Source organism: Salmo salar, chromosome ssa15 (assembly GCF_905237065.1).
Source record: "Salmo salar chromosome ssa15, Ssal_v3.1, whole genome shotgun sequence".
In the NCBI taxonomy this organism is placed as follows: Eukaryota; Metazoa; Chordata; class Actinopteri; order Salmoniformes; family Salmonidae; genus Salmo; species Salmo salar.
The window spans coordinates 48658488-48678008 of NC_059456.1; the positions used below are offsets into that span (position 1 = coordinate 48658488).

Here is a 19521-nt window from a genome sequence, read left to right on the forward strand (position 1 = left end):
ATACCTTAGCCAAATACATTTAAACTCAGTTTTTCACAATTACTGACATTTAATCCTAGTCAGAATTCCCTGTCTTAGGTCAGTTAGGATCACCACTTCATTTTAAGAATGTGAAATGTCAGAATAATAGTAGAGAGAATGATTTATTTCAGCTTTTATTTCTTTCATCACATTCCCAGTGGGTCAGAAGTTTACATACACTCAATTAGTATTTGGTAGCATTGCCTTTAAATTGTTTAACTTGGGTCAAATGTTTCGGGTAGCCTTCCACAAGCTTCCCACAATAAGTTGGTGAGTTTTGGCCCATTCCTCCTGACAGAGCTGGCGTAACTGAGTCATGTTTGTAGGCCTCCTTGCTCGCACACACTTTTTCAGTTCTGCCCACAAATTTTCTATATGATTGAGGTCAAGGCTTTGTAATGGCCACTCCAATACATTGACTTTGTGGTCCTTAAACCATTTTACCACAACTTTGGAAGTATGCTTGGGGTCATTGTCCATTTGGAAGAACCATTTGTGACCAAGCTTTAACTTCCTGACTGATGTCTTGAGATGTTGCTTCAATATATCCACATCATTTTCCTACCTCATGATGCCATCTATTTTGTAAAGTGCACCAGTCCCTCCTGCAGCAAAGCACCCCCACAACATGATGCTGACACCCCCGTGCTTCACGGTTGGGATGGTATTCTTCAGCTTGCAAGCATCCCCCTTATATTTTTGTTTCATCAGACCAGAGGACATTTCTCCAAGAAGTACGATCTTTGTCCCCATGTGCAGTTGCAAACCGTAGTCTGGCTTTTTTATGGCGGTTTTGGAGCAGTGGCTTCTTCCTTGCTGAGCGGCCTTTCAGATTATGCCGATATGGGACTCGTTTTACTATGGATATAGATAATTTTGTACCTGTTTCCTCCAGCATCTTCACAAGGTCCTTTGCTGTTGTTCTGGGATTGATTTGGACTTTTCACATCAAAGTACGTTCATCTCTAGGAGACAGAACATGTCTCCTTCCTGAGCGGTATGACGGCTGCATGGTCCCATGGTGTTTATACTTGCGTACTATTGTTTGTACAGATGAACATGGTACCTTCAGGCGTTTGGAAATTGCTCCCAAGGATGAACCAGACTTGTGGAGGTCTACATTTTTTTTTCTGAGGTCCTGGCTGATTTATTTTCATTTTCCCATGATGTCAAGCAAAGAGGCACTGAGTTTGAAGGTAGGCCTTGAAATACATCCACAGGTACACCTCCAATTGACTCAAATGATGTCAATTAGCCTATCAGAAGCTTCTAAAGACATGACATCATTTTCTGGAATTTCCAAGCTGTTTAAAGGCACAGCCAACTTAGTGTATGTTAACTTCTGACCCACTGGAATTGTGATACAGTGAAATAATCTGTCTGTAAACAATTGTTGGAGAAATTACTTGTGTCATGCACAAAGTAGATGTCCTAACCGACTTGCCAAAACTATAGTTGTTAACAAGAAATTTGTGGAGTGGTTGAAAAACGAGTTTTAATGACTCCAACATAAGTGTATGTAAACTTCCGACTTCAACTGTACATAAGTATTCACACCGCTAAGTCAATATTTTGTACAAAACCTTTGGCGGCGATTACAGCTTTGTCGTCTTGGGTATGTCTATCAGCTCTACACAAGATTGATAAGGTAAGTAAATGCATGTATTTTTCCTCATAAATGTAGCCCATATATTATTTCTTTGTAACAATTAGATCTTTAATTGATTTAAACTAAGGCAAAAATACAGATTGAGGCATTCAATCAAACTTGAAGACAGAGAAATATGTGTGCACCGGAGAGGTCAAGGCTTCTTGCATGCATGGTTTTGACATGTAAGTTACACAAAAAAATGTTGGGTTATTTGGATGACCCAATTGCTGGGATGCAGGCATTGGGTCAATATAGTTGGGTTGTTTTCTGTAAATACAGCAAGGTTGGATTGTTGGTGCTGGGTTATTATTAAAGTTGGGTTATGGATATTTGACCCAGCAGGTGGGTTAATTCTCCCACCACAAGCGCGTGAAGTCCACCAGAAAACTTGGAAGTATTCTAGTTCTAGCTAATGCGACTGAGTGACTGACAAGTGGAAAACGGCTAACGTTATTTAAACAGACTGAAGGTGTTTTGGCTTACTGAAAACCGTGAAAACGATAAGTAACAAACGTTACGAATTATGAATTTGATGGTCATTCAGGTTAAATAGGTTATCCTATCATAATTAGGTAGCTAGCTAATGTTATCTTGAGTGTTTTCTGTGCTAATATCATTTTCTGTGCTAATATCTCTGGCTGTGGTAACATTAGCTAGCTAGCTAACATTAGCCTCGCGACCATGCTCGCGACGCTAGCTTACGGAAGTGTTGTGGCAGAATATAACTAAATGTTTTGTTTTTTGTTGGCATTTAGCTAGCTAGCCATGTCAGTATCTGTAATGGTAGCTAACTAAAGTTATTAGCTACCTTAGTGTGACACTTCTTCTGGACTGTATCGGGCATGGTTTCACTCGTTAACTACGTTAGCTAAATTAGCTGGATTAATTTCACCAAGCTATTTGGCAAGCTTATCTCATGCTTGCATGGTGATTGATTGAGTTTGTTAGCGTTACTGCACTGGTTTTCAATGGTTTCTGACAGTGGCAGCTTTAGTCGGACTTGTGAAGTTGAGGAGGATGGATGCAAATTCTGTTAGCTAGCTAACGTTAGAGTTTACCTTAAATTTGATGTAGCCAAGTTAGCTAGAGCCAGCTAGCTAAACTATGTTTGTAGCATTTCTTGTTTTCGGTTCTTAGATACAGAGGTCAATGCTAATGAATGGACAGCTTTGTCAAGATACATCGAATGAGGAAACCTGGCCCCTTTGATTCCAAAGTTTGAGGGTAAGTAAAACTGAGTAATTCCTTTTTGAGAGTGGAGACCGAGCTTTGGGGGGAGAAAAACACAGATTGACCCTATGTAAAACAGCATTCTTCCACATTGTCATCGATAACCTATAATATAACCTTAATGGAAACTAGAAAGACTTAACTTCGCCAGAGACTCTTTAGAACCAATCAGCCACTTTGGGACTAGATACATTACATGCACAGATACCATAGATAGTCTATTCTGTCACAGTGACCAAACTGACACACATCACAGGCTAGGAGCAGCTCATGGGCACTTAGGGGTAAAGTGCCTTGCTCTAGGGCACAACAGCAGTATTTAGTATACAGAAATATTGTAGCTAGTAAGCCTCTGGCTGACGGATCACTCTCTGCAGATTTCCCCGCAGGCAGCTTGGGGTTTCAAATATTGGCCTGCCTTTCTAACCTCGAAGCTAATGCAGCCCCTATTCATTTTGCCCTTTCCTCACTCCCTTGCCTTTGTTCAATCATTTGACCTGGCTTATCAACCATTCCCTCAAAGTATTTAATCTTGAAATGTGGGTGAACTATCCTTTAAAATATCCCCCTAGCGGTTAAGCCTAGCGGTTAAGAGCGTTGGGTCAGTAACTGATAGGTTGCTGGTTCAAATCCCCAAACCAGCAAGGCGGCAAATTCTGCCGTTCAGTCCCTTGAGCAAGGCAGTTAATCCCCAACAACAACTGCTCCCTGGGTGCCAAAGACGTGGATGTCGATTTAAGCAGCCCCCCAGACCTCTCTGTTTCAGAGGGGTTGGGTTGAATGCGGAAGACACATTTTGGTTTAATGCATTCAGTTGTGCAACTGATTAGGTATCCCCTTTCCCTTTTACCCTTTCGTTTGCAGCGGAAGAGATGGACCAGGAAACCCTCTTGCTTTTGCATGACTTGACAATGGCCTGAAGTTAAAGAGGAACATAAATGCCTTACAAGCAGTGAGGATTCTGTAAACGGCACCTTTTTTATACATGAGGGGAGGTCCACGGGACACACACATGAATACATAGGACTGTGGATACACCAAGCGACACACTGAGCTTGAGCAGTAGCCGGGTCTTGCCAGGTACATGTTGAAAGATTTGGGTATTTTTTAAATAAATGTATAATTAATTGAATACTTCGTGCACACAACAGAGTCCAATGTGAGAACGGCAGCCCACGTGACCAAGTGGCGCAACAACATCTGGCCGGCAAACCCGGTTGCGGAGTACCTGAAGGAGACCGCAATTCAGAGGGTTCAGTGGACCAGACCGAATGGGGCCAAGACAGTCGAGATAGTCTGAGAATATCCACGTTTGTTAATACAATATTTGCTAAAATATTGTGCTATTGGTTTTCTCAAATGCTGTTTTTTCCTCTTTAGGTTTGAGACCTCTCATTGTTTGGATTTTAAAATTAGAAACAGCATTGGGTGTGGCTACTGTGTGAACATGTGGATCTGAGCAAGTGTGATGTCATACATTTTTGTGGATATGTACTGTATGTAAATGTTAAGTTGTGTATTGTTTTTGTCAATGTATGTTTTTGTTTGTCAAAAAAAAAGTTAATTACATTTTTTGTAATATGGTATCTATCTGTCACTACAGATTGCTCAGGACTTCTACAATTTAAACCCGGACTGCTCGGGGAAACTGACTAATAGCTGGATCGCGGTCTACAAGGACAAAGAACTTCGCTTCGCCAGCCCAGAGAGAAGCAGGCCCAAGATCTTCTCTTCGAAGTGCAGGTATAGTTTGAAATGACCCTGCTGGTGATGCCTCAGATGCTAATTTATTCACTACAAGTTATTAATTTATAAGTTATTCACTAAACATTCTTCTCTCCAGATACACAAGGTGATGTGATGGAAAATGTTATGAAGCGTGAGGGAAATTCCCGTCTGACCAAAAGAGGACATGGAATGCCATGGAATGCCCCGCTGACAGCTGTCTGTAGGCATTCATAAGAGAAGTGTTTACATGGTCTGCAGCCACTGATAATAGCACAAAGTCTATATAAAGATATATATGGTGCATAGGAAGTAACAGGAGAATCGTTGAAGATGCTCATGGGTTAATAAGGGAGATTACCGAGTGTGTTTGGGAATAGTACTAAGTGAATGTGGATGTGAGAGTTGTGTGCGTGTGAAAGAGGTGCGTGTCTGAAAGTATACCCCAACCAGTTCTGTGACCTGAGTTTTTTTAATCTATAATGTTATTATATATGTATAGGAAGTAGCGGCAAGCTAGTCTTAGGAGAAAGCTGTGAGGGCAGGAGTGAGGGCAGGACAATTGTCTGTAGGCAATCATAAGAAGTGTCTACGTGGTCTGAGAACCACTGGCTAGTCTTAGGAGAAGGCTAGAGTGAGGCCAGAGAGGCCAATTGTCTGTATGTATTTATAAGAGAAGTGTAGGTATTCATAAGAAGTGTTTACGTGGTCTGAGAACCACTGGCTAGTCTTAGGAGAAGGCTAGAATGAGGCCAGTTATCTGTAGGCATTTATAAGAGAAGAGTCTACATGGTCGGAGAACCACTGGAACCATTGAAGATCCATATGGTGAATACATAAGAAGTGTGTCTGCAGCCACTACTAATAGAACGTGTGTAATGATAGACTACGTGGTCTGAGAACCACTGATAATAGCACACGGTGTTATTGTAGGCATTTAGAGTAGTTGATGCCCATGAGTGGTGTGGATGTCTGTAGGCATTTATGATCTATAACATTATAAAGGGATTCTGTATAGAGATATGAAAGAGAGGACTATTCCCAAATATGCTGTTAAATAGAACACTAGAGTGTTTAAATATTTAAACCCCTGTATGAATACAACACTGGTGTAGAGGAGGAATTTGTGATGTAACACTAATGTATAATGGGTTACTAGAGATAAAGTAACATAATATTGATTATAATGGGTTACTGGAGATCAGATGAAAAATACATTTATAATATACAATTTGCACACCCACACATACAGGTATGTAAGTGGTGTAAAAAGTATTCTGAGAAATGTTCAGAGTGGTCCCTTTATTGATGAAGACAAAGTTAAAGCCTTTTACGGCACTTGACTTACCCCTAACCAATAAAACTATAAACGCTGATGAGATTTCCTCCAGCCTGGTAATACATTTTGAAATAAATCCCATACCCTGTTAAATAGACCCAATGCTTTTCTGTATTCACCTACTCAACCATTTAACTTGCTAGGTAGAGACTTATTATGGACAGAGCACCATGCCATCTACAGGGGACTGATAGACAGTGCCAGCTCAGTTAATACATATTGATCCCTCCAGAGTATTACGTATGAATGTTAAAATACTAGTCATTTAATAAATATTGAAGCAGAAAGTGAATATCCAACAGAGATTGGTAATAAAAATTATTAATCACAACCTTGTATCATATTGTCATTCTGAACCGTCGTAACCTCCTTGCCTCTGCAAAAACCCAAGACTTATTATGATTCAGTACTACACAAATTGGTTTAATTATTTATTTACTAGCTAATTAAATAGGAACACAGGATAAACATACACACTCTGCACCGGTTATTGACTGAAGACTTAACACGCCGAAAACAGGTCCCTAGCGGAATGACAACAACATGGCTGCTTGTTAAAGAAGAGATGGGGAGGGGACAGAGACACTTAACATTAGTTTAAAAATGTACCACTCTCACCTACAGTAACCATTACTTTGCACACAAACCGCCACCCGTTGTGAGTCAGAAATCATGAATGTATTTACGTGAAATGCCTGGGTTCGCCGGGGATCTCTCGGTGGACAGGGTAGCCTTGGAAATGGGGTTGGGCCTTTTCGCGGCACGCTTGTAAGGCTCTGATTGTCCAAAATGGTTCCAACACGTCTTCTACTGATATCATTCTTTGTAGTTGTCCGGTATCCGGGTGACTTGTTGTGTATCCTGAACATAACTACAGAGTTGATTTTCCTTCCATTCACATCCCTCTCTTAACAAAAACACTTTCATCATTTTTGATACTACATGCACAATGTATAGTATGGAAACTTCATATACATTTGAAGTCGGAAGTTTACATACATTTAGGTTGGAGTCATTAAAACTCGTTTTTCAACCACTTCACAAATTTCTTGTTAACAAACTATAGTTTTGGCAAGTCGGTTAAGACATTATTTTCTTTATGACACAAGTAATATTTCCAACAATTGTTTACAGACAGATTATTTCACTTATAACTCACTGTATCACAATTCCAGTGGGTCAGAAGTTTACATACACTAAGTTGACTGTGCCTTTAAACAGCTTGGAATATTCCAGAAAATGATGTCATGTCTTTAGAAGCTTCTGATAGGCTAATTGACATCATTTGAGTCAATTGGAGGTGTACCTGTGGATGTATTTCAAGGCCTACCTTCAAACTCAGTGCCTCTTTGCTTGACATCATGGGAAAATTAAAAAAAATCAGCCAAGACCTCAGAAACAATGGTAGACCTCCACACGTCTGGTTCATCCTTGGGAGCAATTTCCAAACACCTGAAGGTACCATGTTCATCTGTACAAACAATAGTACACAAGTATAAACACCATGGGACCACGCAGCCGTCATACTGCTCAAGTAGGAGACGCATTCTGTCTCCTAGAGATGAACGTACTTTGGTGTGAAAAGTGCAAATCAATCCCAGAACAACAGCAAAGGACCTTGTGAAGATGCTGGAGGAAACAGGTACAAAAGTATCTATATCCACAGTAAAATGAGTCCTATATTGACACAACCTGAAAGGCTGCTCAGCAAGGAAGAAGCCACTGCTCCAAAACGGCCATAAAAAAGCCAGACTACGGTTTGCAACTGCACATGGGGACAAAGATCGCACTTTTTGGAGAAATATCCTCTGGTCTGATGAAACAAAAATAGAACTGTTTGGCCATAATGACAATCTTTATGTCTGAAGGGAAAAGGGGGAGGCTTGCAAGCCGAAGAACACTATCCGAACCGTGAAGCACGGCGGTGGCAGCATCATGTTGTGGGGGTGCTTTGCTGCAGGAGGGACTGGTGCACTTCACAAAATAGATGGCATCATGAGGTAGGAAAATTATGTGGATATATATCTCAAGACATCAGTCAGGAAGTTAAAGCTTGGTCGCAAATGGGTCTTCCAAATGGACAATGACCCCAAGCATACCTCCAAAGTTGTGGCAAAATGGCTTAAGGACAACAAAGTCAAGTTATTGGAGTGGCCATCACAAAGCCTGGACCTCAATCCCATAGAACATTTGTGGGCAGAACTGAAAAAGCGTATATGAGCAAGGAGGCCTAGAAACACGACTCAGTTACACCAGCTCTGTCAGGAGGAATGGGCCAAAATTCACCCAACTTATTGTGGGAAGCTTGTGGAAGGCTACCCGAAATGTTTGACCCAAGTTAAACAATTTAAAGGCAATGCTAGCAAATACTAATTGAGTGTATGTAAACTTCTGACCCACTGGGAATGTGATGAAATAAATAAAAGCTGAAATAAATCAATCTCTCTACTATTATTCTGACATTTCACGTTCTTAAAATAAAGTGGTGTCCTAACTGACCTAAGACAGGGAATTTTTACTAGGATTAAATGTCAGGAATTGTGAAAAACTGAGTTTCAATGTATTTGGCTAAGGTGTATGTAAACTTCCGACTTCAACTGTATGTGTATTGCTGTGGCTGTTTTGTTTAATTTAGTTTTTGTCTTGCTTCAATAACAAATCTCACCAGATTGGTTCTGCTGGATGGTTGGAATTTCTCCCGAAGGATTATCCCTCTAACACCCTGACTCTGTAACTCTGCTGTGAGATCGCCAAGATGATAGGGGAGTGTAAACCAATTTCAGGGGAAAAAATGGTGTTGTTATTCTCTTTGACATTTGTTTTAGAACTCTGTATTAAGAAAATTGGTAGTAGTAATAATTTGTCATTCAGTGAATCATTTGTCATACAGTAAATAATTTGTCTGGATTATCTGAATCAGAAATGCCCTAAACTAAACTGTTGTTCTGGTCTGTCTTCTCTCAAGGTTATGGCGAAGGTGATCACAGATGGTAGCTAGATGCATGGAAGGGATAATTTGTCTGAGAACAGTGTAAGCCTCACCCCTCTAACCGGCTGAAGTAATGGCGACAATGGCGTTCAGTAAGGTCCTTCACCACTTCTACCTTGAGACCAGAGTCCAAGCCAGCAACCTGTACACAGCATCCAGTCGACGCTATCAACTGCCTTTTCTCTCATGTCTTTTTTCTCAGAAGTGAGACATGAGTCCACGTGGAGTGAGCATGGAGAGAGATCCCGTCCAAAGTTCTCTCATGCTGCCATCCACTTTGAACATGTGCCATTGGGAATCCGAACTAAATTCCAGAAGAATGAGTGCCGGGAGGGAGGGGGATGGTCAACCGTGCCCGTAATTAATTTAGGCTTATCCAGAATTGTTTATTTGGGGTATCAGGTTGATTATGGAGGTCTGCACACTGCAAAATGTATAGTACTTCAGACTAGAAATGCATTGAGATACTGATCTGTCATTAACCTGTTATGGCTAGGGGGCAGTATTTTCACGGCTGGATAAAAAACATACCCGATTTAATCTGGTTACCACTCCTACCCAGTAACTAGAATATGCATATACTTATTACATATGGATAGAAAACACTCCAAAGTTTCTAAAACTGTTTGAATGGTGTCTGTGAGTATAACAGAACTCATGTGGCAGGCAAAAACCTGACAAGGTTTCAGGCAGGAAGTGGCCTGTCTGACAAGGTGTCGTTCTTCTTGTCTCTGTTTATTGAAGAGTGAGAATCTTAGCTGTCCCGTGACACTTCCTACGGCTGCCATAGGGTCTCAGAAGGCGGTAAAAAGTTGAATCGTGGCTTTGCAGGCTCTGGCTGAAAAAAAGTAGCGCGTTTGGGTAGTGGCTGGTTACAGTACTGTGAGACTCACGCTCGTGCCGGCGTCGCCCGAAAGCTTTGTTTACTTTCCTCAGTTTAGCTAAAAGGAGATTCCCGGTCGGAATATTATCGCTTTTTTACGAGAAAAATGGCATAAAAATTGATTTTAAACAGCGGTTGACATGCTTCGAAGTACGGTAATGGAATATTTAGATTTTTTTTGTCACGAATTGCGCCATGCGCGCGACCCTGATTTACCATTTCAGATAGTGTCTGGGACGCACGAACAAAACGCCGCTATTCGGATATAACGATGGATTATTTTGGACCAAACCAACATTTGTTATTGAAGTAGCAGTCCTGGGAGTGCATTCTGACGAAGACAACAAAAGGTAATGAAACTTTTATAATAGTAAAGCTGATATTGGTGAGTGCTAAACTTGCCGGGTGTCTAAATAGCTAGCCCGTGATGCCTGGGCTATGTACTTAGAATATTGCAAAATGTGCTTTCACCAAAAAGCTATTTTAAAATCGGACATATCGAGTGCATAGAGGAGGTCTGTATCTATAATTCTTAAAATAATTGTTATGCTTTTTTGTGAACGTTTATCGTGAGTAATTTAGTAAAATGTTAGCGAATTCCCCGGAAGTTTGCGGGGGTATGCTAGTTCTGAACGTCACATGCTAATGTAAAAAGCTGGTTTTTGATATAAATATGAACTTGATTGAACAAAACATGCATGTATTGTATAACATAATGTCCTAGGGTTGTCATCTGATGAAGATCATCAAAGGTTAGTGTTGCATTTAGCTGTCTTCTGGGTTTTTGTGACATTATATGCTAGCTTGAAAAATGGGTGTCTGATTATTTCTGGCTTGGTACTCTGCTGACATAATCTAATGTTTTGCTTTCGTTGTAAAGCCTTTTTGAAATCGGACAGTGTGGTTAGATAAAGGAGAGTCTTTAAAATGCTGTGAAATAGTCATATGTTTGAAAAATTGAAGTTTTTGTATTTTAGAGGAGTTTGTATTTCGCGCCACGCCCATCATTGGATATTGGAGCAGGTGTTCCGCTAGCGGAACGTCTAGATGTAAGAGGTTAACATGCCACTCGCGAAAAAAGCTCCAGCTGAAATGTCTTTGCCAGAATCCATTAATGAAATTGTGTAATGAAGCACATGTTTAACTGTATGAAGCAAAGGTCTTAAGCCATGGTTTTACAAGGATTGTACAACCCAGAATGAAGGGTTTGAAATGATGAAGTGTCTGGTTTTGTGTTGATTTCTCTTACTTTAACAGGAGTATAGAACATTTTGATAGAAGCTATAATCTAATTCTTAACTTAATATGCAATGATTGTCACGGATCCCCCCGGTACTGCTGCTCATTCTGTTCACCACTTCCGGAGGTCTACGTCACCGGCTTTCTAGGCTTCACTGAACGGGATTCATTATCATCAACCCCGGACTGTCGTGTCTGGTTACACACACCTGGTTCACATTTCCCCTGATTAGTATGTTATATATGTGCCCTCTGTTCCCTCTGTCTTTATCGGCTATTGTTCCCATGTCCATTGGTCGTGTGAGTACCTATGCATTGGTGCAGCTGTTATGTTGCGTGCTTTATATATTGTGTATTACGGGTATCGTCACGTGTCGTTCAACAAGGTTTACACTCACTCTTTTCTTTAGGTACAGCCCAGTGTTTTTGTATACATGTTTGTTTTGTGTGTATTAAAAACCCCTATTTTGTGTTCCTGCGCCTGTCTCCAAATCCTTTATACCAGTGTGACAGAATAACCAACCTGCGAAATGGAGATAGCAGAAAAGGCCAAACTGGCGACCATTGCAGGGACAGTACAGCACAACAAGGACTGTCTCTCCAGACTCGGTATCGACATGGACAGTGTGCTGGCAACCATCCTGCGCTTGGAGAGAAGTGTGCAGTCCCTCCAGTCTCCAGGACCGATCCCGGTACCAGCTCCCACACCACGACCTACCTCCGTCCCATCGAAACCGGACAATGGAATACCCCTGTCCCTCCCGGAGCCCTTCTACAAAGCAACCTGTACCTCACTGGCTATGCTGGGGTTGTTTCCAGAAGAGACAGTGTTGCCACCGTCATCTCTGCACTGACCGGACGGGCTCTGGACCAGGGTGCCGCAGTCTGGGAGATGGGCGGACCAGAGGTCGAGGCCTACGAGCGCTTCACCCTCCTCTTCCGCTCGGTGTTTGATCATCCTGTGGAGGGCTGAGAGGAGGGTGAGCATCTACTCCGACTACGCCAGGGATCTAGGACCGCCTCGGAGTTTGCCCCGGAGTTCCGGACCATCGCGGCATCCGTTTTCCGCAGCGGACTGCAGGAGGAGGTACAGCCTACTGTGATGACAACCTGTCATTCGACCAGCTCATCAGCATGGCGATCCAGTTGGACAACCTCCTACGGTTATGAAGAAGACCTGCATGGAATTCGGAGCCCATGGCTACCCCTGCTCCGTGGCCAAAGCCGATGGAGGTGGGCTCGGCACATTTGCCCAAGGCAGAGTATAGGAAGAGGAGGAATCTGGGCCTCTGCTTCTATTGTGGAGAAAGGGGTCATTTCTCCCCGACCTGCTCTCTATCCACTAGGAGGCGAGGAGGTGACAAACCAAGGAATTCCCCTGCGCCAACCCAGGTAGAAGGCAAGGTCTCCTCTCCTTGTCTGTCAAATCAACCAGTGTGTTTTCCCGTTAAATTCCCTGAGTACTCTAGCCCTTCACTCCCGTTAGCTCTGATTGATTCCGGAGCTGCCGGGAATCTCTTAGATAATGCAGTGGCCAGTGCGCTAAGCATTCACTTGGTTCCCCTACAGTCACCCATTCCAGTTCGAGCCCTGGATAATCGTCCAATAGAGACAGGGCGCGTACATCACATTACTGTTCCTGTTTCTTTGCTGACCCATGGCACTCATTCAGAACAGATCACATTCTTGATTATAGACACCCCCACGCACCCCACTGTTTTAGTTCCGAGTGGAGACTGCTGGGTTGGTCGTAGGAGTGTCAGGGGAGGTGTCTCGCGGTGCCTGTAAACACCACTATGGTGGAAATTCCGGGCTGTGCTCCTCAATTGGATTTACCAGAGGAGTACCAGGATCTGCAACAGGTTTTCTCAAAGACGCAGGTTACACGCCTGCCTCCCCATCGCCCCTGGGACTGTGCCATTGACCTGTTGTCTGACGCAGCCCTCCCGAGAGGACATGTCTATCCCCTCTCCTATGCGGAGACCGAAGCAATGGAGACCTATGTACAGGAGTCTCCAGCAGAGTTTTATCCGGCCCTCTAAGTCACCAGCCTCCTCAAGCTTCTTTTTTGTCAAGAAGAAAGATGGGGGACTGCGCTCCTACATTGAATATTGAAAACTGAACAAGGCCACTGTCAAGTTCAGCTATCCTTTACCCCTCATCCCAACCATCATCGAACAAATGCATGGGGCAAAGTACTTAATAAAGCTGGACTTGATGAGTGCCTACAATCTGTTGTGCAGGTGATGAATGGAAGACTGCTTTTTCCATGACCATGGGTCATTACGAGTATCTCGGTCTATATAGACGACATTTTGGTCTATTCTGCTGACTGCGTCCAGCATGTCTCGATAGTCAGGTCTGTGCTGAGAAGACTGTCGGAGCATGATATATATATGTTAAACAGGAGAAATGTTTGTTTTTCCAGCGGTCTGTGTCCTTTTTCGGCTATCTCATCTCCACGGAGGGAGTGGAGATGGAGGAGCAATGTGTCAGCGCAGGAAGGTCATGGCCCTTCCCCAACTCTGTGAAAGCAGTCCAGTGATTCCTGGGGTTCGCCAACTATTTCCGGAGGTTCATCCAGGGCTTCAGCAATGTGGTAGCACCTCTTACCTCCCTGCTGAGAAGGTCCCCAGCGGCTTTGTTGGACAGTGGAGGCGGAGAGGGCGTTTGAGATGCTGAAGGCACGTTTCACCACTGCTCCCGTGTTGGCACATCCTGACCCCTCACCCCCCTTCATCGTTGAGGTGGATGCCTCAGAAGTAGGAGTCGGGGCAGTGCTGTCCCAGCGTACCGGAACCCCTCCAAAGCTGCGGCCCTGCGCTTTCTACTCTAAGCAGCTGAGCCCCGTCCAGAGGAACTACGACATAGGGGACCGGGAACTCTTGGCGGTCAAGAAGGCTCTGAAGGCGTGGAGGCATTGGCAGGAGGGGTCCAAACACCCTTTCCTGGTGTGGACGGACCACCGCAAACTAGAGTACATCAGGGCAGCGAAGAGGCTAAAACTGAGACAGGCCAGGTGGGCTCTGTTCTTCGCCAGATTCCAATTTACGATTTCCTATAGGTCACGCTTGAAGAATGTGAAGGCGGACGCCCTGTCTCGCCTCTATGACGCAGAGGAGAGGCAGGGAAAGAAGACCCCCATCATCCCTCCGTTCCGCATCATCACGCCAGTGGTATGGGACGTGGACGCCAACATACTGCAGACCCTGCGTACGGAACCAGCACCTGCACAGTGCCCGGAGAACCGCGCCTACGTGCCCACAGGTGTGCGGGACCGCCTCCTTTCTTGGGTGCACACGGCACCTGTGTCGGGTCATCCTGGAATAGGCCGTACCATCGCCTGCCTAAAGGAGAGGTACTGGTGGCCCACCTTGGCTAGAGATGTCCGGGTTTACGTGTCTTCCTGCTCCATCTGTGCTCAGTCAAAGACACCCAGACACCTTCCTTATGGAAAGCTCCATCCCCTGGCGGTTCCACAATGACCCTGGTCTCACCTCTCGATGGACTTTGTCACTGACCTTCCCCCTCCCAGGGGAACACCACCATTCTCATCATTGTTGACCGGTTTTCTAAAGCTTGTCGCCTCCTTCCTCTGCCTGGGCTTCCGTCGGCCATGCAAACCGCAGAGGCTCTTTTTACGCATGTCTTCCAGCACTACGGGATCCCGGAGGATATTGTGTCAGATCGTGGCCCTCAGTTCACCTCACGGGTATGGAAGGCATTCATGGAACGCCTGGGGGTCACGGTCAGTCTCACGTCCGGGTATCGGCCTCAAGCAAATGGGCAGGTGGAGAGGGTCAACCAGGAGGTGGGCAGGTTCCTGCAGTGTTACTGTCAGGATCGGCCGGGGGAATGGGCGGATTTTCTACCTTGGGCGGAGAACTCGCAGAATTCCCTCCGCCACTCCTCCACTAACCTCACTTCTTTCCAGTATGTGTTGGGGTATCAGCCGGCCCTGGCACCTTGGCATCCGAGCCAGACCGAACGCTGCGCACACTCGTCTCCAGCGCCATGCGTTGGCACAAGGAGCAGGCCGACCACTTCCTCAGCGAGGCGCCTGTTTTCTCCCCAGGCGACCAGATCTGGCTCCCCACCCGGAACCTTCCCCTCTGCTTGCCCTGCCAGAAGCTGAGCCCGCAGTTTGTGGGGCCGATTAAAGTCCTGAGGGTTAATGAGGTAACGTACCATTTACAACTCCCTGTTGATTATCGCATTAACCCAACCTTTCATGTGTCTCTCCTCAAGCCAGTGGTGCCTGTTCCCCTCGCTGAGGCTGGACCCAGTGACGCCCCGTCTCCTCCTCTGGACATCAAGGGAGGTCCGGCGTACTCGGTCCGGGTGGTCCTGGATACGAGGCATCGGGAGGGGGGGGGGCGTCTCCAATACCTCATCGACTGGGAGGGGTATGGCCCAGAAGAGCGGTGCTGGGTTCCTGCAGTGGACATTATGGACTCTTCGCTTACCAGAGATTTTCACCGTCGGCGCCCAGACCGGCCCGCACCACGCCCCTGTGGTCGTCCCCGAGGCTGGTGTCGTCCCGCTGCTGGTGCAGCCCGTCGAGGGGAGGGGGGTACTGTTACGTATCCCCCCAGTACTGCTACTCCTTCTGTTCACCACTTCCGGAGGTCTACGTCACCGGCTTTCTAGGCTTCACTGAACGGGATTCATTATCATCAAACCGGACTGTCTTGTCTGATTACACACCTGGTTCACATTTCCCCTGATTAGTATGTTATATATGTGCCCTCTGTTCCCTCTGTCTTTGTCGGTTATTGTTCCCATGTCCGTTGGTCGTGTGAGTACCTATGCATTGGTGCAGCTGTTATTCTGCGTCCATTATATATTGTATATTACGGATATCGTCCCATGTCGTTCAATGTGGTTTACCCTCACTCTTTTGTTTGGATACAGCCCAGTGTTTTTGTATACGTGTTTGTTTTGGATGTATTAAAAAACCCTATTGTGTATTCCTGCGCCTTTCTCCAAATCCTTTATACCAGCGTGACAATGATAATTATCACAGATTGTGTCAGCCACGTCGTAAAAAGTGGACCAAGGCGCAGCGGGTGCAGTGCTCATCTTCTTCTTTTATTTGGATAAACGTGAATACTTAAAACCTCTTACATCTAGACGTTCCGCTAGCGGAACACCTGCTCCAATATCCAATGATAGGCATGGCGCGAATTACAAATTCCTCAAAAATACAAAAACTTCAATTTTTCAAACATATGACTATTTCACAGCATTTTAAAGACAAGACTCTCCTTTATCTAACCACACTGTCCGATTTCAAAAAGGCTTTACAGCGAAAGCAAAACATTAGATTATGTCAGCAGAGTACCAAGCCAGAAATAATCAGACACCCATTTTTCAAGCTAGCATATAATGTCACAAAAAACAAAACCACAGCTAAATGCAGCACTAACCTTTGATGATCTTCATCAGATGACAACCCTAGGACATTATGTTATACAATGCATGCATGTTTTGTTCAATCAAGTTCATATTTATATCAAATACCAGCTTTTTACATTAGCATGTGACGTTCAGAACTAGCATACTCACGATAAACGTTCACAAAAAACATAACAATTATTTTAAGAATTATAGATACAGAACTCCTCTATGCACTCGATATGTCCGATTTTAAAATAGCTTTTCGGTGAAAGCACATTTTGCAATATTCTCAGTAGATAGCCCAGCCATCACGGCTAGCCATTTAGACACCGACCAAGTTTAGCCCTGATCAAACTCCGATTTACTATTACAAAAGTTTCATTACCTTTGTTGTCTTCGTCAGAATGCACTCCCAGGACTGCTACTTCATTAACAAATGTTGGTTTGGTCCAAAATAATCCATCGTTATATCCGAATAGCGGCGTTTTGTTCGATGCGTTCCAGACACTATCTGAAATGGTAAAGAAGGGTCGCGCGCATGGCGCAATTCGTGACAAAAAAATTCTAAATATTCCATTACCGTACTTCGAAGCATGTCAACCGCTGTTTAAAATCAATTTTTATGCCATTTTTCTCGTAGAAAGCGATAATATTCCGACCGGGAATCTCCTTTTCGGCAAACAGAGGAAAAAATCACAAAGACGGGGGCGGCCAGGTCACGCGCCTAAGCCCAGAGTCCCTTGATCGGCCACTTGAGAAAGGCGATAATGTGTTTCAGCCTGGGGCTGGGATGACGACATTCAGGTTTTTCCCCGGGCTCTGAGCGCCTATGGACGACGTAGGAAGTGTCACGTTAGAGCAGAGATCCTTAGTAAAAGATAGAGATGGCAAAGAAGTTCCAGAAATGGTCAGACAGGCCACTTCCTGTAAAGGAATCTCTCAGGTTTTGACCTGCCATTTGAGTTCTGTTATACTCACAGACACCATTCAAACAGTTTTAGAAACTTTAGGGTGTTTTCTATCCATATATAATAAGTATATGCATATTCTAGTTACTGGGTAGGATTAGTAACCAGATTAAATCGGGTACGTTTTTTATCCAGCCGTGAAAATACTGCCCCCTAGCCATAAGAGGTTAACCTCTATGGGCTAGGCGGGACGAATTCGTCCCACCTACGTAACAGCCAGTTGAAGCCTGTGGCGCGATTTTCAAATACCTTAAAAATCCTATTACTTCAATTTCTCAAACATATGACTATTTTACAGCTATTTAAAGACAAGACTCTCGTTAATCTAACCACACTGTCCGATTTCAAAAAGGCTTTACAACGAAAGCAAAACATTAGATTATGTCAGCAGAGTACCAAGCCAGAAATAATCAGACACCCATTTTTCAAGCCAAAGTTTCTAAAACTGTTTGAATGGTGTCTGTGAGTATAACAGAACTCATTTGGCAGGCCAAAACCTGAGAAGATTCCATGCAGGAAGTGCCCTGTCTGACAATTTCTTGCCCTTCTTGATTATCTCTATCCAATACAGGGGATCTCTGCTGTTACGTGACACTTCCTACGGCTCCCATGGGCTCTCAGAAGGCGGCAAAAAGCTGAATCGTGGCTTAGCAGGCTCTGGCTGAAAAAAAGTAGCGCGTTTGGATAGTGGCTGGTCACAGTACTGTGAGACTCAGGCTCGTGCACGAGTTGACTCCATGTTTTATCTTTGAACGAAAACCACCACTCCCGGTCGGAATATTATCGCTTTTTTACGAGAAAAATGGCATAGAAATTGATTTTAAACAGCGGTTGACATGCTTCGAAGTACGGTAATGGAATATTTAGAAATTATTTGTCACGAAATGCACCGTGCGCGTGACCCTTCGTCACCCTTGGATAGTGTCTTGAACGCACGAACAAAACGCCGCTATTTGGATATAGCAATGGATTATTTTGAACCAAACCAACATTTGTTATTGAAGTAGCAGTCCTGGGAGTGCATTCTGACGAAGAACACCAAAGGTAATCAAAGTTTTCTAATAGTAAATCGGAGTTTGGTGAAGGCTAAACTTGCCGGGTGTCTAAATAGCTAGCCCTGTGATGCCGGGCTATGTACTCAGAATATTGCAAAATGTGCTTTCACCGAAAAGCTATTTTTAAATCGGACACCTCGATTGCACAAAGGAGTTCTGTATCTATAATTCTTAAAATAATTGTTATGCTTTTTTGTGAACGTTTATCGTGAGTAATTTAGTAAATTCACCGGAAGTGTTCGGTGGGAATGCTAGTTCTGAACGTCACATGCTAATGTAAAAAGCTGGTTTTTGACATAAATATGAACTTGATTGAACAAAACATGCATGTATTGTATAACATAATGTCCTAGGGTTGTCATCTGATGAAGATCATCAAAGGTTAGTGCTGCATTTAGCTGTGGTTTTGTTTTTTGTGACATTATATGCTAGCTTGAAAAATGGGTGCCTGATTATTTCTGGCTGGGTACTCTGCTGACATAATCTAATGTTTTGCTTTCGCTGTAAAGCCTTTTTGAAATCGGACAGTGTGGTTAGATAAAGGAGAGTCTTGTCTTTAAAATGCTGTAAAATAGTCATATGTTTGAAAAATTGAAGTTTTTGTATTTTTGAGGAATTTGTAATTCGCGCCACGCCTATCATTGGATATTGGAGCAGGTGTTCCGCTAGCGGAACGTCTAGATGTAAGAGGTTAACCAATTTCTGTGTTCTATGTTTGTGCTTTTCTAATAACAAATTTCTGTGTTCATGCAAGTAACTAATTGAACGAATCCTCACTATCAATATCTGCAATTTGGTATTACGCCCAGACCCTTGTTTTGATAATGAAAGATATCTCAGTTTCAAGGTCTCAGTTTAGAGAGACGAAGCCTCGTGAGGTATTGGTCTGTCACATGCATGACCCAGTATTGGTCGGTCACATGAATGAAGCAAATGTTAATTATTAATTAATTATTACATTTACATTTAAGTCATTTAGCAGACGCTCTTAACCAGAGCGACTTACAAATTGGTGCATTCA

At 43.8% G+C, this 19521-nt stretch overlaps 1 protein-coding gene and 1 long non-coding RNA gene across 4 annotated transcripts in view; one reads left to right on the forward strand and one right to left on the reverse strand.

Moving 5' to 3' along the window:
- LOC106571662 (sodium/potassium/calcium exchanger 4) overlaps positions 1 to 19521 on the reverse strand; it is an 80911-nt gene that overhangs the window by 37193 nt on the left and 24197 nt on the right. The window lies entirely within an intron of this gene.
- Positions 1511 to 7011, forward strand: LOC106571663 (uncharacterized). 3 transcript variants are annotated; one of them, XR_001320968.2, is made up of 3 exons: positions 1511 to 2896; positions 3767 to 4645; positions 4746 to 7011. It is a non-coding gene; the product is annotated as an uncharacterized lncRNA (long non-coding RNA). The 3 variants fall into 3 exon arrangements; XR_006759193.1 differs by having other exon boundaries at positions 4054 to 4645; XR_001320971.2 differs by having other exon boundaries at positions 1511 to 1669; positions 2810 to 4645.